The sequence below is a fragment of the Silene latifolia genome, chromosome 4 (assembly GCF_048544455.1).
Source record: "Silene latifolia isolate original U9 population chromosome 4, ASM4854445v1, whole genome shotgun sequence".
NCBI lineage: Eukaryota > Viridiplantae > Streptophyta > Magnoliopsida > Caryophyllales > Caryophyllaceae > Silene > Silene latifolia.
The window spans coordinates 19,795,469-19,818,907 of record NC_133529.1 but is presented as its reverse complement, the minus strand read 5'-3'; positions in this window follow the sequence as shown (position 1 = coordinate 19,818,907).

Below are 23,439 nucleotides of genomic sequence, written 5' to 3'. Positions count from 1 at the left end.
CCGGTGTCACTTTGATTTTGTTTACTACTTTTGATTTTTTTACTTTTTTCTGCCACATGTTATTGTGCTGTTATTCTGGTGTTATTGTTATTCTGGTGTTTTGGTGATGTTATTCCGGTGTCACTTTGATTTTTTTACTACTTTTGATTTTTTTACTTTTTTCTACCACATGTTATTGTGCTGTTATTGTTATTCTGGTGTTATTGTGATGTTATTCCGGTGTCACTTAGATTTTTTTACTACTTTGACTTTTTTACCCTTTCTTTACCACATGTTATTGTGCTGTTATTCTGGTGTTATTGTTAATCTGGTGTTATTGTGATGTTATTCTGGCGTCACTTTGATTTTTACTACTTTAATTTTTTTACTGTTTCAAACCCAATTCAGCTTATTCTGGTGTTATTATGATACACAATATCACAGGCTTATTTTCTTTCGTCGAATGACATCAACCTTAGCTTTAATGTAACAAAGATTGAAGCTTTCAATCTTTACAGATTGTTGGCCTAACAAAGATGCAATTAACAAATTTCGTCTCGTAGAAAGGGATACTCGAGAAGTAGCAGACATTCAAATGCTGTTTTTTTCTTCTTTTTGCTGTATACAATAAGGTGCCATAGAATTGTACAAGGATATGTTCAAATCATCTTGGTCATCCTCGACTGCATTTCCACGTACCTTTTTAATGCATTTCGACTGAATTAAGCATCAGCTTTATGACGAGTGTATATAGTCCTTAATCGATGAATGAACAATATGAGTATTTCTAATGAGAACAGTTCCAGGTACAGTGACCACCGAACATCAGAACTCCACCATCGCACAGTGACCACCGAACAACACCGTCATCACATCACCACCACCATTCGAACCCAATTCAGCTGCCCAGAAACCCATCAATTGAACACCACCTGCTGCTCCTTCGTGCTCCACCTCGTCTCAGCAGCCCGCCGCAACCGAGTACGAGCCAATCAATTTATCAGCACGAGCAAGCCACTGTTCGAACCACCATGGCTCCACGCCTGCCTGCAACTTCAAAGCTAGATTCGTCTAGACGCCGTACCGAACCCGAGCAAGGCAACAGCCCACCTTCGAGTACCTTAGTCCCGTTCCCAATTCGAGCAACACCGTCGAAGGCCCACCATGGAGTCCGGCCTCCACGCGAGTCCTTAAGCCATCCGGTGTATCCATCCGGCGTATCCAGGTCAGATCCGATGCGACACGACCCCGTCTGGTGTTCCTTCATGTGCAGCCACCAGCGAAACCGAACACCTCACTCAACCAACCATCTACAAACTCCATCACCCACCTTCATTTCGTCAGCCACCACCATCAATTCAAATATATCACCATCAACCCAATTCGAACTTGTCAAACTCCATCTACCATTAATACAAGCTGATTCTCTTCCGAACCACCTTTGATTCAAAGCGAATAAATCGCTATTTGAAATTGAATTTCAAATTAATTAATTCAAATTAATTAATGCAATTGATTGGTGTAAATAATTGAAAAAGACCAGAAGGAAACGGCGGAGAAAAGATCGACGGTGACAACGGTAGTGAAGCTAACTAAATTTTCTCTCCATTGACACCGTACAATTATCAACAACCACTGTATTGAATGTTGTTTAATATTGGGTGAAATTATTGTTGTTTAATGAAGGGGGAAGAGGATGACCACGATTTTTAATGTCAGCGTTGTTTTTTTTTTGTTTCTTCTTTTAATTTCATCTCAGCTGTTGGTTTTTTTTATCTAATGGCTGATATTTTAAAGCACAAACTCACCATAAGAACCAAACTCACGAGATCCCGCCTCTATTAATATTTTACTTAAATTGATTGGTTAACTAATTGTTCATATATACTTTCGTTATTTTGTTGTTAGTATTGTTAATTTTATTACATTCGTTATTACTACTGTAACTTTCACGAATCCCGCTGTAATTATTGTTACTTTCACTACTGCCGCATTACTATTCATAATTTCACTACTACTCCCGTTGTTACTTCTATTATTTTCACTACTCCGCTCGCTGCTAATATTGTTACTTTGACTATTCAAATGAGTGATTACTATCATATTACTATATCTAATGTCACTACAATTTTCACTACTAATAGAATTACTTTTATTATTTAGGGATGAAATTTTAAGAGGCTTATATATTTATATAAATATATCACATATATGTATTAAATCAAATCAAAATAATCATGGAATAGTTATTTTATGCTACTCGGGTCAGTACTTTGTTGATTCAAGGAAGAAATAGATCGATTGAGAAAAGGAATGATAAGCGCAAATTAAAGATCTTTTAATTATTGTCCGATCAGATCAGGTTTAAGCAATTAGGACTCATTCGGGATTGTGAATTGTTCAAGTCTAATGAGTCTCTTTTAATTTGGATTTAGTTCAGGTTAAAACGATAGATTCATTCGGGTTTGCTTGAATATCAATTGGCATGGTATTTCAAATTTGAGTTTTCTATGTGAGGTCTCATCTTGTTGATAATCAGCAGATCACTTCTAGCTTAAACTGATAGCAAAAGAAGACTATAATGACAAGTTTTATTAGAAGGTTTGCCCAACATTGCAAGTAAGGAACCACGCGAAGCGCAGATTAGGCTGAAACTAGTAATCGACCTGGCATTACTTTTTTTAATCGTGAGATTAAGCCCTCAAGTTTCAATTGGAGATATTAGGCTCTTTAACGTGGATACAAAGTGAAAATCAACCCTTTACCCAAAATATCACGAGAAATTCATATCTTATACCACAAACACAAATATTTAACCTAATACATAATTAAATTACGGAAAATAATATAAATAACAAAATTATAATGTTTTCTTTTGGGTAAAAAAATCATATTTGGGACAAAATGCTAAAAATTTAGAAAATAAAATGAAAAATCTAAAATCTCTGAATAATTATATATATTTTTTGCATGTTGTTTATGTTCTATACTTTCCATTTTTTTATATATATCATAAATAACAAAATTATAATGTTTTCTTTTGGGTAAAAAAATCATATTTGGGACAAAATGCTAAAAATTTAGAAAATAAAATGAAAAATCTAAAATCTCTGAATAATTATATATATTTTTTGCATGTTGTTTATGTTCCATACTTTCCATTTTTTTATATATATCATTGATAGAAAGATTGTTAATTTTTTTTGTTTGCCAAAATAATTAAACAAAAAAGGAAACACTTTTGAAGTCGAAATAAAGTGGCAAACAAATCGGAGTGAGATTATCGGGTTCTTTCGGAAGTTCTATCTTAATCTTTTTTTTTTCGATTTGAGAAAAGATTCAATGCAAAATGAATTTGACCACTTTAACAAAGGTTCGGGTTGTTAGGTCAATGAACTCGGTGCAAATAAGGTTCGCACGGGACAATAACGAGATGAGATTCAGTCGGGTCATAATCCGGATCCTAATCAGGTCTTTATTCAAAAGATTGGATATCCATCGAATAATTTTTTTAAAAAGTAATAAATAATGTTTTTTTTGCATAAACCTTATAAAAATTCACCAAGTCAAAGGGGTGACACACATGTACAAAAAGACACCCTAAATTTAAGACACGGGTCATTTTGGGTTTCAATTTGACCCGACTCAATATATGTATGACTCGATTATTTATTGTTCAAATCGGTTCGTATTATATCATTAAAAAATTCATTGTAACACGGAGTTCATTCGATCCAAGGTACCTTACCAAGGACTACCCGAATCAATTGAGAGACGGGGTATTACCATCTTTCGGGTGTACGGTCATGTGTCGGTTAGTATTATCAAAGTTTTTCGGGTTCGGATAACCAGTCGAAATAAATCCAAATTAGAGTGAGATTATGCGGGTATCTTAAACGGTGTGTTGAGAAAAGACGTGCAAATATCCAATTTGACCACGGACAAAGAAATTGTAGGCGAATGAAGTGGATCGATTCGCACTACCCTAACCGGAACACCATCCTAATCACTAGGGCATCCATCAATTAACCAACGGCAACATCAACCTTAAACAAAATTGGCAAATTTAGTTTTATGACCCGAGTCGACATCCGAATTTAAGACACGAGTTTGACCGACTCATATATTTTTATTTATTGTTCAACACCGGATTATATCATACATTGTAACACCCCCTCATACCAAGGTACCTTACCAAGGACTACCCTAGCATGAGAGACTATTACCATCTCAGACCAGGTTTTATATCAAAGTTAACAATCCAAAACACATTTATTAGAGTGTAACTGAGTTTAACGATTACATGTTCCCTAAATCAAAACCAAAGTACAACTGTGAAAGCTAAACAACTAGAAATGAAAGTTAAGTCTCTTGCCGGCGGAAGCTAGACTCGAGTGATGACTCCCCATGACTGCCCCATAGCTAAAGAACTGCATCACCTGTCACAATCTGCTCACCATCTCCGAATGCATCACCACAGATTTTATAAAACAATAACGGGGTCAGTTACTGAATAATCAAAGCAAGACAAGTACAATAGGCAACAAATGATCATCATCCTCCTCCGGTCTCCCGATCTCACACAGTAACCGACTACACACCGAATTGTGTAGCCCTGCCAGATTACCCATCGCAACAGGTAATCCTCCCCGCAAGTGGAGGACCGCAGCCAATCCCCACCTAAGCCCCGCTCATCAACGAGCGATATCCCTGTCCCTTGATGTGCACATTCCCTCTCGTGGCGGGTTCCACGGAGGGCGAACTAGGGTGTGAAGCCACTCCCGCAAGTGACTCCACCACAATCATCACAACACCAACACAAGACCAACACCAACACCAACACCAACACTCTCACAAGGATCAATAGACAACCAATCCAACACAATACAGTACAATCTCAAATCAATTAAACAGGAACTGAGTAGGGAAACCCTACCTTTTCGCAATCCAAGCACACACAAGCAATCAATTATGATCCTTCACATATCAATCACCTACATAACATAATTATGTATAATTACCACCTACTCAATCAATTAATCATGCACATAACCTAGACTCATCATCACTTAATAGGAATATCAACTTAAAGAACAAACACGATTTTTCCTGATTTTCCAGCACATGACAGACTCGGTATAAAATACATAACTAATTCCTGAAAAATCGAATCGGTGCAAGGAAAATTTGATTGGAATCCCATGAGTCTTAGTTACAAATAATATCTAACGTATTTGTCTCAAATTCCAAACTTATCAAGGGTTTTCAAACTGATTTCCAAAAGCTGACAGAATCCGTCGCATAAAAAGTATTGGTTCATAAAACGAGTTTAAAACATTATTTTTCAGTAATTTCAAATCCTATTTTCATATAGACTCTACAAATATGATGTATGAAAAAGCCACAAAACTGAATCGACATATAAGTTAGGGTTTCAAATCATTTTCCACAACCAAATCAGATTCGCGGACTTTTCAGTGACATGTTCATAAATAAATCACCTAGGACAAACCATAAAGAATTTGACTACGAAATTTGATATGCATAAACTAGATTTCAAATAAATAGGACTCTCTTTTCAATCTTTTCGAAGACGAAGACTTTAAACTAGTATAAATAATTGAATGAAATCGACTTACAAATAGGGAAGTCAAATTAGGTTGAAATCGGTGAGAAATCTTCAATCAAATGAAAGGCTCGTTCATTTCTTCTTCTCTCCCTCTCTCTATGTTTAGAAATGAGTTTTATAAAAGCTAAAATGATTTTAGAAAAGACTTAACTATTATAAACAAAAACCCTTGGCCAAAACATAAAATAAACCGTCTAACTCGCTGAACCGGTTTACTCGGTCAAGTGCACTCGGCCGAGTAACACACACTCGACCGAGTACTCCAACTAAAATACGGAGTATTACAGTCTTCCCTCCTTAAAAAGAACTTCGTCCCCGAAGTTCGCACCAACTACAACCAACGACACCTAACATCACATATAATTAACACAATATAACTCATACTCCTAATATAACTCATATGAATAACTAGTAAAATCTATGCTAACTCATATAGACTTGAGTAAACTCGGGTTGTCACATTTTATCCCCCATAAAAGAAGGTTACGTCCCCGTAACCTAACTCATATAAAATCACACAAGCCACGCGATATCACGGTCCTTCCATGCAAATACAATTCATAATAAAACATATAAACAACATATGCAACTATACAATTCTAAATAAAACATATAAACAACATATACAACTGTAGTTCGACCACACACGGAAGCTATCATTCAATATAATAAATATGTTACCGCATTGTTTGAAGTAGTAATTACTAATGGAAATCCAAATAACCACATAGAAAAACATAGTATCACATTACATCTCCCTAAAAACAAACTTCGTCCCGAAGTTTCTTATTCATCTCATATACCTACAGACCCCGGAGTTTGTGATGCACCACCAACATCTTTTACGATATAACAAACCACAATCCACCACATAAGGTCAATATTTGTGCTCATATGTCATATTTAACCCGTTCCTAGGAGATTGTAAATCATCAAATCATGTCACATTTCAGTAACAACTCGTGAAGCCCTAATGCAAGCCGAAGCTCACTTAGCCAACTAATACCAAAAGGACAAGACCAAATCACTGTTTATGCACATATACTCGAACAATATACACATGCAATAACACAACCTTTAATTACATATCAATGTTATACTAGTTCAAATAACCGAACATGCTTGACTTAATTATTATGTTGCTAATCATGCTTTCCGACAGAGTTACCAATTTCATCGCAATTATCAAGAATGCACAAGGGATGTAAACAACAAAAGCCATCTTGTCGTTACTCATGCTTATTACTTTCATTAAGCTGTACATACATAGTATAAGTTGCTAATTCTCGCTATTACGTACAAATTTGTATCCACATTAGTACTACTTGGCAAATAAATTAAAATATGCACATGAATCAATTATACATGTATAACTCGTAATTCCATATCATGCTCAAACTCGGTACCCCCACATGTTCGAATTATTACTACATACTTGTTTACAAGCACAGTACATACTAGGACAACCATCATTTGCATCGTGATTAATAACATGTTCTATGTCAACTCATGTGGATCACAAAATTTTTAAAAAAAAATGCACACTTCAACACCAATATATTACCATCAATTAACTATCATTCAGCTGCTCACGTCATCATATAAGCCATCTATTTGTACCGTCAACCATATATTGTCATATCACTAGACATGCTACACTAATATTATACAAATAAATCACTTAATACTTCCGTTCAACATATTAGCTTCTTATTTGTATGTCTACTCCAATTTACATGATAATTACTAACACCATTAACTCATCGTACATTATTCATGGACTATTATACAAATTAACTCATTCTACAACGATTCATTCAACACCTATTGTGTTCTATCCCATATTCATGCCGATAATATAATAATCAACCATGTAACATATTTGACTCAACCAGACTCGTTAGCTTAGGTAACCACAATTTACTTGCACGTAATCACACTTGTTACTATCTATAATATGTGCAACAATCAATCCACTTAATCAACCTACCTATCATTCATGTTCATGCTATTTGCAGACATCATTATGTAATAAGTGACATATAACACACGACATCCACAATCTTTCAATGTCATCACTTATTCCACATAGGCTTATAGGTTCAGCTACTTCTCATGTTACCTAAACATGTGGCCAAAACATAGAAACTAAGACTTCGAAATTCATAGGGTAACCTTTATTAGAAACGTATCATTAAACACACATTCACATGCACTATAAAGCATGCTATAACTTCCAGAATCACCAATAAATAAAAACTTAATGAATACATGAGTTTTTATACTTTTTAGAAAATACAGAGAGTCACGGAATGGGGAGAGTTGGAATTAGGTCCAAAGCACAAATAATCAATTTATAAGGATTTTCCCAAACCGACAGGTCAAAACATATTGTTATCAGCAAATTGTTACGTTTCAAGGTCAACTTGCAAAAAATCATAATTCATTAATGACACATCCATATTATGTGAGGTTTATTAATTTGGAAACTTCTACGAGTCTACTAATTAGGAGAGTTGGAATCACTCAAAAATCACGCACATATATCAAATGGTAAATTTTCCAAATTGGTTGGTTGTAATTAGCACGGTGCAGTAACATTCTGACCACTGCTCACTAAAATATTTGTTTTTCTTTATCTGTTACTCATATAGGCATGAAACCAGCGGCAAATAAAAGCTAACACACGAGACTAACACATATAAAAATTTAGTTAATATATCTTAAACACGTATAAAATTGCAGCCAAAACAATTAAGAGGCAGAATCTGAGAAATAAACCATCTTTCAATCTTTATTCCTTGCAATTCTTTATGCTACTATACTTGTCTTCCCCAGGTACTTAACCAAGCATTTATCAAACAAAAAGTAACAAACTTAACATCACGTAGTACAATTGGTCATAAGATTCGGTCACATAAAACAAACTCGATCGAGTACATGACGTACTCTACCGAGTACAGGACACTCGGTCGAGTAGTGAGACTACTCGGCCGAGTTCACGATTCCAGAAGCTGATCAGGATTATCACAGAAAGATTGCTCGGCCGAATATGGGTTACTCGGTCGAGTATGAAACATACTCGGCCGAGTAAGGCCTACTCGGTCGAGTATCGGCACAGTTCTCAGCAACGTCCACGTTTCGTAAAACAGTCATATCTCACTCGTTACTTGGTCATTTTGAGCGTGTGACCTATCGTTAGAATCGTAATAAGACAAGATATCATCTCCAATTAGAATTACAGTAATATCATTTCTAGAACTAGACTTATGACAGTTTTAAGACAACCCTTCCATAATTGGTTTTCATACAAATCAATTTTTTTTCTTAACACAACAACTTGAACATGAATAAGGCAAATAATAACAACTCAATACTTCTAAAAACCAGTACATGGGTGAACTTTTATCATACCCATATGTAAATTAAACACAACATTCATATATATAGACGCATGACCTTAATCACATGCTACTACCAACAAACCAAACATTAACATCATCATGATCATATAGACATACCCCACATCACATTACATATACTCCAATCACTTCTATTCAACCCAAAAATATACTTCATCCAATATACACTTAAAGCTACAAGTAAAACACAAATTACTTTCTCACTTCATCAAACAACTTCACAAAAATCACAAATACAATTACAGCACACATGACTTTAAACACACAACGGTTCCCAAGACTCCCCCATGTGACCGGCTCGAGATCGTAAGGGCCTCAATACGACTTCGGGACGTCTCCCAAGTCTTTGCGGTAGCTCCAAACAACTCTCCCCGGGTTCATTTTATTTAGACTCCCTAAGTTCATTGGGTTCATTAGTTTTAGGTGTCAGAATCATCGCTCTGATACCACTTTGTAAACCCCCTCATACCAAGGTACCTTACCAAGGACTACCCTATCATGTGAGTCTATTACCATCTCGGTTGCCCGAGGTTAGTATATCAAAGTTAACAATCCAAAACATATTTACTAAAGTGTAACTGAGTTTAACGATTACATGTTCCCAAAATCAAAACCAAAGTACAACTATGAAAGCTAAACAACTAGAAATGAAAGCTAAGCCTCTTGACGGCGGAAGCTAGACTCAAGTGATGAATCCCCATGACTGTCCCATAGCTAAAGAACTGCATCACCTGTCACAATCTGCTCACCATCCCCGAATGGATCACCACAAATTTTATAAAACAACAACGGGGTCAGTTACTGAATAATCAAAGCAAGACAAGTACAATAGGCAACCAGCTGATTATCATCCTCCTCCGGTCTCCCGATCACACACAGTAACCGACTACACACCGAAGTGTGTAGCCCTGCCAGATTACCCATCGCAACAGGTAATCCTCGCTGCAAGTGGGGGACCGTAGCCCATCCCCACCTAAGCCCCACTCATCAACGAGCGATATCCTTGTCCCTTAATGTGCACATCCCCTCCCGTGGCGGTTTCCACGTAGGGCGAACTAGGGTGTGAAGCCACTCCCGCAAGTGACTCCACCACAATCATCACAACACCAACACCACACCAACACCAACACCAACACTCTCACAAGGATCAGCAGAAAACCAATCATACACAATACAGTACAATCTCAAATCAATTAAACAGGAACTGAGTAGAGAAATCCCACCTTTTCACAATACAAGCACACACAAGCAATCAATTATGATCCTTCACATATCCATCACCTACATAACATAATTATATATAATTACCACCTACTCAATCAATTAATCATGCACATAACCTAGACTCATTATAACTTAATAGGAATATCAACTTAAAGAACAAACACAACTTTTCCTGATTTTCCACCACATGATAGACTCGGTATAAAATACATAACTAATTCCACACAAATCGAATCGATGCAAGGCTAATTGTATTGGAACCCCATGAGTCTTAGATACAAATCATATCTAACGTATTTTTCTCAAATTCCAAACTAAACAAGGTTTTCGACTGATTTCCAAAAACTGACAGAATCCGTCGCATAAAAGTATTGATTCATAAAACGAGTTTAAAACATTATTTTTCAGTAATTCCAAATCCTATTGTCATATAGACTCGACAAAGTTGATGTATGAAAAATCCACAAAACTGAATCGACATATAAATTAGGGTTTCAAATCATTTTCCACAACCAAATCAGATTCGCGGACTTTTCAGTGACATGTTCATAAATAAATCACCTAGGACAAACCATAAAGAATTTGACTACGAAATTTGATATTCATAAACTAGACTTAAAATAAACAGGACTCTATTTTGTAACTTTTCGAAGACGAAGAATTTAAAATAGTATAAATAATTGACTGAAATCTACTTACAAACAAGGAAGTCGAATTAGGTTGAAATCGGTGAGAAATCTTCAATCAAATGAAAGGCTCGTCCATATCTTTTATCTCCCTCTCTCTATGTTTAGAAATGAGTTTTATAAAAGCTAAAATGATTTTAGAAAAAACTTAACTGTTATAAACAAAAACCCTTGGCCAAAACATAAAATAAACTGTCTAACTCGCTGAACCGGTTTACTCGGTCAAGTGCACTCGGCCGAGTAACACACACTCGACCGAGTACTCCAACTAAAATACGGAGTATTACATACATAATAACTTGATAATAGTTGACCCAAAACCGTCTCATAATTAGAATGGGTTGATATTATTTAGACGGACGTGGGTTTGGCTAAGAGAAGACGGCCAAACACACCAATCAAGTTCTCTATATAACTACCTTAACAGATTCATCGTCGTTAAAACAATTCATTCTCTGGTTCAACCTTTACTCCAAAATCCAAAAAAATCAGTGAAATAATTGTCCAAAATTTAATCGTTTTTGTTTTCTCTGTATATTCCCATCCTTCCCATTTCTTTCCTTTTTCATAAGTTTTTCCTCCACAACTAACTAACTAACTAACTTTCTTGAATTTTAATTTGATATCAGAGTATAATGGCTCCTACAACAGTTCCCCTTGGTTATTACAGGTTTATGCCTAATAAGCAACAACTCATTTGCGACTTTCTCAAGGCGAAGATTAATGGCAATCCGCTACCCGAAGACTGCCCTATATTCGAAAAGCTTGACCTCTACATCCAACATCCATCCAAGCTCAAAGGGTTAATCGAAAACGAAGAAGGCGATCAAGAATCCGATACCATGTCAGTTGTTAGAAGTATTGCTTCAAAAGAAACATTTTTATCCCACATTGGTAGAATAAACTAAGAGGTTGTAATTTATAAGTGATCTATTGTTTTGCACTACTAATATGTGTAGTAGTGAAAGGCCACTGTCACCACACACGCGCATGCCACGCCACGCCACGCCACGCCGGGCCGGGCACGGGCTCTGGGCTCTGGCAGTGCACCTTGTAACACCCCGTATTTTATAATAATATTTTATTATAAAAGTATTCTATTAAATTAATTATTTCGAAGTGTATTAATGTATTTTGGAAATATTTATATTTATCGTCTTCGTTCTCTATTTTATTATTTCTCATTTTAATCTACTTTTTATTGGGTTGAAATGTCCGGGCACGATTTGATTATTTTAATTTAATGATTATCTTTTCATTATAAGGCCTCCTTGCGTTTTAATATGGTCCAATTCGATTTGTAATCAGATAATCCATTGTATGAGCTAATACACCCAAAGCCCATTAGTTAATCTCTTTATAAATAGAATTAACCTAGCAAGCAACTAGGTCAATCCTTTTGATTTCACGTAACACCTGCCGCGGACGCCTCTCCTCCTTCTCTCTCTTTTATTCTTCTTTTCGCTCTTTGACTCCATTGTTGAATATCTTTCCTTATTCCAAACTCATACACAAATTATATTTTCACAATCCTTGCTCTTATCTTTACAACATATTCTTCTCCAAATAATTTTATGGGAATTAGTTGTATGAATCTTTAGACCTACCTTTAAGGTCTCTTATTTTAATGGGAAAAGAAGAAAAATAGTCTTTTATGGTATTTTCATGGATTTGGATTCGTGCATCTTTGATGTCGGTAATGGGGACGTTGACACGTGTTGGAGACAAGGCTTTGTTGGTCGTTTTCTTTATGGAAGTTTTCATTAATTGCTAAAAAGGTAACTAGGTGTTTTCTTTTAATTGTGTTTATGCCAATTGATGTAATTAATATGATTTAATGATTGTTTTACATGATTGGTACATGTTTGATTATTTGTTATCATGATTAAATATGTTTCGCATGGTTGTATACGTTTTTATGCATTAATTACATGTCATATGTTGTTTATGTGTTTATTATGGGTGTCATGAGCGTAATTAGGGTTTACGAATAAACCCTAGTGGCGGCATGATAGGCGGCCAAGGGTGCTCTCCAAAGTTATAGCTAAAGCTAGTATAACCTTGATGATGATTCATGTGTTATAGCTAAAGTTAATACAACTTTGGGTAGTTACTCTAGTTATCGCTGAAGCTACTATAACGTTGAAGTACGAGATAAGGTTATAGCTGGAACTAATGTACCCTGAGATTTATGGCTCAAGGTTATGGTTGGGACTAGTATAACTTTGAGTTTCGTGTCAAGGTTATAGTTGAGGCAAGTGTAACTTCAAGTCGTATATGTTGAAGTTATAGTCGAGGTTACTATAACCTCGCATCCAAGGTTTATGTTATGGTTAAGGTTACTATAACATTAAATGGTTAAATGTTAAAGTTATAGCTAAAGTTACTATAACATTAATGGTTGATACTTGTTTCACATGTTGCGTTGTGTTCAATTATTTGATGACGTTGTGTTTGCATATATCTTTGGTTACTCTTGTTCACATCCTATGAGTTGAGTCGTGATGTTGTTCACGCATGTTAGTACAGTCAGTTATACTATGCATTTGTTTGTTGGTTGGTTTGAATAGATGACGGTAGTATCAGTTGTATATTACAGGAACGAACAAATGCTACCCTTCGGGGATTGGTGTATGGTCTATGGGGGGGGGGGGGGGTAACAGAGGCAGTGCGTTATACGCTCTGTTCTCGGAGTGTCGTTCGGTGTGTAGTTATTGCACCGAGAGTCTGGCCAGGTCTTAGACATATATGCAGTGGTTATACGCTATACATAGTACCTTGGAGGCAGTGCATTATACGCTCCACACCGATGGAGGCAGTGCGTTATACGCTCCATCAGCTAGAGGCAGTGCGTTATACGCTCTAGCAGTTAGAGGCAGTGCGTTATACGCTCTAACGGCATTCGCTCTATTCGGCTATGCTTTGATGATAGCTTTGTGCCTTCTGTTGCTGTGGATTGTGTGTCGCCATGTTTGCTATGCTTTAATGCTAGCTTTGTGCCTTTCGTGGATGTGGGTCGTTTGTCGTTACTAGTCTTGTAAGTGTTCATGGTCTACTGGTTGCATATGGTCTAGGTTTGCATGTTTGCATCCGTCTAAGGTTGATGAAGTTATGGTAAGATTGTGATTCGTTTCATGAGTATAGATGATCTCACATGCTTACTGGTTTTTCATTTCATTTGTTAATGATTGTTGGTTATATTCAATTGTTGTAAACATGAATGGGAGAGCATCTAGTTACTCCCGACTGAATTGTCGACCCCCTTCTCAGGTTGATCGGGTGTTGCAGCTTGATGATGTTCGTTGGGATGCATCGAGAGGCGAGATTTAATAATAAATTAAGACTTTGCTTTATGTTTTAAGAACCTTGAATAATGTTTTAGTTTGTTTTGGATTTTAGTAGCGAACCGGATTGGTCAGGTGTTTCCGCCACCTTGACTCTTTTATCAGTATCGTACTCTGATATTTACTTTATATAAGTTTTTCCTTTGTTTTATATTCCGGGTTGTTACAGTTGGTATAAGAGCGAACACGCTCCCAACTCTCGGGTAGTTTATGACTAAAATAAATTGACTTAGTAAATGAGTGAGAGTAAATGGGGTAGAAACAATTAAGGACTTGTTTATTTATGCGTTAATGTTTCGTATAATTATTAATTGTGTTACATATGTTGTTTATGCACATGTTTATTTATACGTTAAAAGTTTCGTATCGTTAATAATTATGTTACATATGTTCTTTATGCACTTGCTTATTTATGTCTTAATGTTTCACATCGTTATTTAATTGTATTACATGTTTTATTCATGTATTTGTTTGTTTATGTCTTAAGGTTTATCGTTATTAATTATATTAAATGTATAGTTTATGTATTGTGTTGTTTATGACTTGATGTTTTGTTTCGTCATTAGTTGTTTAAAATGTCTTGTTCATGTATAACTTTTTCAAGCATGCTTTGTTGATTTTAAAAACGGTCAATTTTGAAAATTTTCCTTACATGCTACGTGTCGTGCATTTTGGTTATATGTTGGTCAAAACTTTTAATCCTTGATAACCCGAACTTTACTCTTAACGTACTGTCATCCTTTTGGATCATTTGGTGGTTGTGTCCTTGTTTGAGGTGATTTCGACGTTGATCCCCTTGTGGTTTCTTGAGGTATAAAGTTAGGATTGATTGGAAGATTGGGATGTTCAGGTATGAAAGAAAAGAGCGTTTGTTATTATGGGTTTTGTAACGAGGAAGTTTTCCTTTAGGATTAGAGGTTGTTAAGATAAAGTCTCATTTGGGATAAGTTGTTGTTAAAATGATGTTTCTTTTGGGATTAGATGTTCTTAAGTTCTTTGAGATACTTGAGGAAATCCTTATTGATGATTAAGGGTGATGATATGTGGCATAAGATGTATGATTGTGGTTTCATAGTTTTATAAGAAGTGAGAGACATAATGAGTATATTTCTCTTATGGTATTATTTGGGAATGTTAAGACTTATGTTCTTAACCGTGAGAATTACTGAGCTTTGTATTGTGTTAAGGAAAAGGTTATGTGAGTTATTTATGGATCGAGAGTAGAGTAATGGAAATGAATTGAGAGTTATCGTGGAATTATGATTGAGCACGTAGGGGATTTTGGAGACTATGCTCGTTTTTAATTGGAATACCATAATTGAGGAGTAAGAATCATTAATAGCAATTAGTGATTTATGAAAGATTTATGATTTATCCTTTGAGGAGTTATTTACTGATCATACGTTTTAAAGGATTGTTTAAGAGAGACAAACATTAATTTATGGACATGTGAGATGTTAATGTTATAGTGTTCTAGCGTTTCCTTAGTGAGCGACCATGTTGACGATGATTATAATGTATCATGGTGTTCATCTTTTGAGGATTATAGAGATTGCTATGGATTGATTCATTAAGTTTGATTAGATGGAGTTCTTGAGAGTGGAGGAACTTGAGAGTTGATGGTTGTGAGAGTTTATGATCTCGAGAGTTGACAATATGAGGAATGTAATGATGGTATAAAAGACAATTATACTTAGATTTGTTGGTCCAAAGGTATTATGGAGATATGATGAAAGGATGTCACGAGACGTTGTTACCTTAAGTGATGATTGTACGAGAATTGTAAGACTCTGGTTATCTGCTTTATTTATTTTATCTTAAGGTATTGTCTTCGCATAGATAAACTAGTTTTTGGAGTCGTCTATGCTTGTCATCCTTGCACGTGTTAACCACACCTCTTCTATTTGGGCTTTCAGACCAAAGGTTTCTTCTATCTTTGTCCTCTATTTTTCTCAACTATCGTTGCTCTATGTTTGTTCTTTATTCCAACTTCAGTTCCTTCTTCTTTGAACTTTTGTAATTATCCTTTTACATTGAGTTCTCATTGAACTTTTACTTCCTAGAACAATGTGATGTTTTGTCTCGTTTCATTGCACGGAAATGTTTTATTTTGGTTTGCAAGTTATTTATTCTTTTACGGTATCTTGAAAATGTTTGAAATCTCTTTAGAGCTACTTGTGATCATCTCCTAGTGGAAAGTTGGATCCTTTGGCGAGCGATGTTAGATACTTCGAGGTTGATGTTTGGTTATTTGAGGTTGATAACTTAGTAACATAGTTGTATACGAGTGTGAATTGGGATAACATATAGAGTTTTGGAGAAGGAGTATTAAAGGTCTTATACTGAGATAAGAAAGTTTGAGAGTATATAGATGTTTGTTTGTCCTATCTGGGGTTAAAAGTATTCATTTAAGAGTATGAGTGTTATTGAAGGACATAGATTCGTACAGTCTTATGGTGGATTTGGGATATAAAGATAATGTTCATGGATAATAAACTGAGATTAGAAATTGAGGTTATAAGTTTGGTGATTTTATGAGCACAAGTGATGAGAGTTGTATGGTGATATTTTTATACTTTGATGGAAATGCGTTATTGATGACAAGTGTGTTGTGGTACAATAGGTACTAGCTCAAGTAAAGTTGTATGGTTCCTTAGGTGCTTAGGAATGTTGTGATCATAATTGTTCAAAGGAAATGATTGGGTCTTGAGAGTGCGATTAATAATTTTGTCATGAGTTTGAGGTTGAATAGGATTTTGACAGTTTAGTAAGACTTTGAGGTTTGAGATTGATGGTTTTAGAAAGTAGATATATATCGAGAATCATCGAGATTTATTAAAGGCTTTTGAGCTTAAGAGTAGTAAAGAGTAGTGAGCATTACCGACTTTGGGGATGTTAAGGTAGCAATAATTGTAATGGCATTCGTGAATAGAAGAGTTTATTTTCTCTTTCGAAAGATGTTCTTGGTTTAGAGATTATTTGTTTGGGGTTTTGGTTAATGTCAGATTTTTTGGTGAATAGTAAACGAGGATTTGAGTATTTCTTAAAAGTTATATGGATTTGGAGTAATAGTAACGAGTTCACAGTTTTGAGAGGCATATATGTAATTTAATGAAAGTTAATGATGGTGGAGGAATGTTTGGAATATGAGGACTAGATGTTGGCTTAATGATCATTTGGGTTGTGATAGTGTGAGTTTAACGTGACTTTTGGGATTGTAAAGTGAATGGAGATGATAACAATATTGAGGATTTTGGATATGTTTCTTTAGTTTAAGCTTGTTGATAAGGATCAGAGTGCGCAGCGGTTAGGATTCCGAGATGACTTTTGTTGATGATCACATGTAATTCTTACCGTCTTTTGATCTTGTCTTTGAATTTCAAGTTTCGAGGACGGAACTTCTTTTTAGGGGGTTGGATTGTAACACCCCTTATCTTATAATAATATTTTATTATAAAAGTATTCTATTAAATTAATTATTTCGAAGTGTATTAATGTATTTTGGAAATATTTATATTTATCGTCTTCGTTCTCTATTTTATTATTTCTCATTTTAGTCTACTTTTTATTGGGTTGAAATGTCCGGGCACGATTTGATTATTTTAATTTAATGATTATCTTTTCATTATAAGGCCTCCTTGCATTTTAATATGGTCCAATTCGATTTGTAATCAGATAATCCATTGTATGAGCTAATGGACCCAAAGCCCATTATTTAATCTCCTTATAAATAGAATTAACCTAGCAAGCAACTAGGTCAATCCTTTTGATTTCACGTCACACCTGCCGCATACGCCTCTCCTCCTTTTCTCTCTTTTGTTCTTCTTTTCGCTCTTTGACTCCATTGTTGAATATCTTTTCTTATTCCAAACTCATACACAAATAATTTTATGGGAATTAGTTGTATGGACCTTTAGACCTACCTTTAAGGTTTCTTATTTTAATGGGTAAAGAAGAAAAATAGTCTTTTACGGTATTTTCATGAATTTGGATTCGTGCATCTTTGATGTCGGTAATGGGGACGTTGACATGTGTTGGAGACAAGGCTTTGTTGGTCGTTTTCTTTATGGAAGTTTTCATTAATTGCTAAAAAGGTAACTAGGTATTTTCTTTTAATTGTGTTTATGCCAATTGATGTAATTAATATGATTTAATGATTGTTTTACATTATTGGTACATGTTTGATTATTTGTTATCATGATTAAATATGTTTCGCATGGTTGTATACGTTTTTATGCATTAATTACATGTCATATGTTGTTTATGTGTTTATTATGGGTGTCATGAGCGTAATTAGGGTTTACGAATAAACCCTAGTAACGGCATGATAGGCGGCCAAGGGTGCTCTCCAAAGTTATAGCTAAAGCTAATATAACCTTGATGATGATTCATGTGTTATAGCTAAAGTTAATACAACTTTGGGTAGTTACTCTAGTTATCGCTGAAGCTACTATAACGTTGAAGTACGAGATAAGGTTATAGCTGGAACTAACGTACCCTAAGATTTATGGCTCAAGGTTATGGTTGGGACTAGTATAACTTTGAGTTTCGTGTCAAGGTTATAGTTGAGGTAAGTGTAACTTCAAGTCGTATATGTTGAAGTTATAGTCGAGGTTACTATAACCTCGCATCCAAGGTTTATGTTATGGTTAGGGTTACTATAACATTAAATGGTTAAATGTTAAAGTTATAGCTAAAGTTACAATAACATTAAGGGTTGATACTTGTTTCACATGTTGCGTTGTGTTCAGTTATTTGATGACATTGTGTTTGCATATATCTTTGGTTACTCTTGTTCACATGATAAGTAGGATGGTCAGTTATACTATCCTATGAGTTGAGTCGTGATGTTGTTCACGCATGTTAGTACAGTCAGTTATACTGTGCATTTGTTTGTTGGTTGGTTTGAATAGATGACGGTAGTATCAGTTGTATACTACCGGAACGAACAAATGCTACCCTTCGGGGATTGGTGTATGATCTATGGTCGGGGGGGTAACAGAGGCAGTGCGTTATACGCTCTGTTCCCCAAGTGTCGTTCGGTGTACAGTTATTGCACCGAGAGTCTGGTCAGGTCTTAGACATATAGGCAGTGGTTATACGCTATACATAGTACCTCGGAGGCAGTGCGTTATACGCTCCACACCGATGGAGGCAGTGCGTTATACGCTCCATCAGCTAGAGGCAGTGCGTTATACGCTCTAGCGATTAGAGGCGATGCGTTATACGCTCTAACGGCGTTCGCTCTATTCGGCTATGCTTTGATGATAGCTTTGTGCCTTCTGTTGCTGTGGATTGTGTGTCGCCATGTTTGCTATGCTTTAATGCTAGCTTTGTGCCTTTCGTGGATGTGGGTCGTTTGTCGTTACTAGTCTTGTAAGTGTTCATGGTCTAGTGGTTGCATATATTCTAGGTTTGCATGTTTGCATCCTTCTAATGTTAATGAAGTTATGGTAAGATTGTGATTCGTTTCATGAGTATAGATGATCTCACATGCTTACTGGTTTTTCATTTCATTTGTTAATGATTGTTGGTTATAATCAATTGTTGTAAACATGAATGGGAGAGCATCTAGTTACTCCCGACTGAATTGTCGACCCCCTTCTCAGGTTGATCGGGTGTTGCAGCTTGATGATGTTCGTTGGGATGCATCAAGAGGCGAGATTTAATAATAAATTAGGACTTTGCTTTATGTTTTAAGAACCTTGAATAATGTATTAGTTTGTTTTGGATTTTAGTAGCGAACCGGATTGGTCAGGTGTTTCCGCCACCTTGACCCTTTTATCAGTATCGTACTCTGATATTTACTTTATATAAGTTTTTCCTTTGTTTTATAATCCGGGTTGTTACACACTTGCCCTGCGGTGTGTGCCGTAGGCTCCATTTGGATATGAGATCACCTATTCTCTACATATTATTTTTGCACAAGTTCCGAAAAGTCCGATTGTGCGTTTTTCCTAGACTGATTGCTGTAGTCTTCTATGGATGACTACGGTTTTCCAATGGTGATTTCTCTGTCTTCTAAAAACTATTTCCGAGACATATTAATTTTACATCTAAATCCTACCTTTTTCTCCTATATATAAATAACTCTCACCAACAACATTTCAACACACAAAAAATTTGATTATCATCTTCCTTGCTCTCTCTAGAATACGTTTCTTACCATATGCACGAGCAGTGTTATGGATTCTTTGGCATGCTCGGGATTCTTGATTGCATGCATTGGCAATGGAAGAATTACCCAAGTTCTTGGAAAGAGTAATATACTCGAGGTGATCATGGCCATCTGGCAATTATACTTGAAGCTATACCCTTGGTGGATCTTTGGATATGGCATGCTTATTTTGATGTTGCTGGTTCAAGCAATGATCTCAAGGTACTTTATCGATCAAATTTGTTTAAAGAGAAATTGGAAGGAAGAGTTTCAGAGGTTCCATTTACCGCTAATGAGGTAGAGTACTATAATATGTGATATTATCTGACAAATGGTATATATTCGAAGTGGGCCGCATTTGTCAAAACTTTCTTTCACCCGCAAGATCCTTAGAGAATTTGCTTCCAAAAAAAAAACATGAAAGAGCAAGAAAAGATGTTGAGTGATCCTTTGGGGTTCTTCAAGCTCGTTTTGCAATTGTCCGTGGAGCCGCTCGGTGTTGGCATAAATCTACGTTGCATGATATAATGGATGCGTGCATCATAATGCATAATGTATATGATTATTGTCGAGGATGAGAGACATACATACTCAAGAAATTTTAATCATGGTGCATTTTCGGAAACCAATACTATTGATGTTTAGCAAGGGCTTGTTGAAGATTTTCGAAATTTTCTTTCTATGGATGCAAACATCTGAGATAAAAAATTGCATCACCAACTAAAAGCCGATTTAGTGTAACACATTTGGAAGTCATCCTAATTGATGGAATAATTAGCAAAATAAATTACATGATAATTAGCGCTAATCAATTTTCTCGTATTTATTACATATTTTAATTAGCAAAATAAATTTCATTAAGTTTTTTTATATTTATGGAAAAAATAATTTGACATGTGGGTCCCATTAAACTAGTATAAAAACTAATAAACCATTGGAATAGTTACTAGCTTGGAATGGTTATGGCTAGGGAGATGATGCGGATTTGCCAAGCTAGTTAATTGTTGCTTACCATTGTACTTCGTCTTATGGGTTTTGCTTTGATTTGTTTTATATTTTCAAGCTGATCTCAAAATTTTTCCCTCCAAAAACTTATTCATAAATAAGGAAACTTATAAGTTATAATAACTAATATAGATTCCACGCAATGCGCGGTGTATATAGAGTATTTATTTATTTTTGAAAGAAAGAATCAATTCATTAATAAATAGTCATACGACATCTACAACATGTATCAAATTTGACAAGATACAACTCGACTAGAACCAAATAAAATAAAATCCCGTTCAAAGAAAGATCTGTAAACTTGAATTGCTCCAAAGCACGTCCTCTATTATATCGCCGCAAACAACTTTTCACAAGAGGATCGTAGGATCTTGAGCCTTGACGAGAGGCGATTCCATCTGACCAAATTGAGTGCAACCAACAAATCGACAGCATATATAATACCATATAACGATCTGTTACGAAACTGATCTTCCGCGTCTTCACCATATAAGAAACGACCAAGGCGTTCTTATCTATATTTCCAATAGAACTAAAACCTAGAAAGACAAGGACTGAAAAAACTCCAAAAATAGAGACAGACAAACAGATCTCACCAAAAGGTAGACTTTTATTGATTAATTCATAAATTTTCATACTAGGAACTGATAAATAAAGCTTTTGGGGGCTTACCATCGGTCAATAGTCGATGGAAGCCCAAAATTTGATTGATGGGGGCTAGAGTTTTTTTTAGAGAGAAGAGAGGAAGAGAGTTATTGGTAGAATTTGTTATACAGAGTATTTATTTTGTAGGGTATTATTTATAATGAAAAACTAAAGTTATGAAAGGTCTATTTTTATGAAATCTATATTTTTTCACCATAAAATTAAAGATTTCATTTTGTAAACTTTCTCCAATTATTTTAATAAAAAACTTTTGTCACAAGATTAATGGTAAGTATGTGTCAAGTTATTCTCTAAAATTATAATTATTGTATTTAATGAAAAATTTATCAACTTATAGTTTATAATTTAATATTAATTTTATTTTAGTTTTATGAAAAAATAATAATTTTGAATTTAGTTATAAGATTAAAGTTTAATTATAAGATTATATTTTAATGAAAAGATAATAATTTAAAGAAAGAAAGTTTTACTTGTTTCTTTATTTAGATAGAACCATTTGGAGGGAAAACTAAGAAAACTTTTTATTCTCTTAGTAGTAACGGGGACGGGGATTAAGTTCATTCACTAAATAAGGAAACTAATGAAAATTAATTTCTCCATTATTATTCGGGGCTTCCATCGATCATCCATCGATGGTAAGACCCACAAAAGGCAGATCTATCTTATTTTCAATAATAGTCTCCCTTTTGGTGAGATCTGTTGTTCCGTCCCTTCCTTCGGGGTTTTTCCATTTTTTCGTGGGATTGTTATCAATATAATAAGTTTTAATCAACGGGGAGATTAACTAACTTGTTTCCCTCCACCAAGAAGGATGCAAAGACATCGATTATTCATAGATTCAAGAAATTTATGATTTTGGAGCGACAACGCCATTACCAGTATTTAGATAGTTATTTTGAATGTATTTTTTACGTTAGCAATCTTGATTTTCCTTTGTCTATTTGTTATCTTCATTGTAACCTACGCCTAGTTGATTATTAATGAGATGACAATTTCAAAAAAAAAATAAAAATAAGGAAACTAATGATTATAATTAATTTCATCACATCATTTTCGAGTTAACTGCTTTCACTGTCATTGTCAAACTTGTTTATTTCTATTTTCGCAATTGTAAAGTTATTTTTTCTATTATTGCCATTGTAAAAGTGAAATAATATGTTTATTGCCAATTTGTGACTTGTATTACCTGCTATAGCAGGTTACTATTACTTCATTATTTCCTCAATAAATTCAATTTTATTTTTCGTGAACTTTCTATTTTCTTGTCATGTCATTCAGTTTCCCAAACGTCATGAAAAATTAAAGGTTTTGAATTTTTTTTTACGAA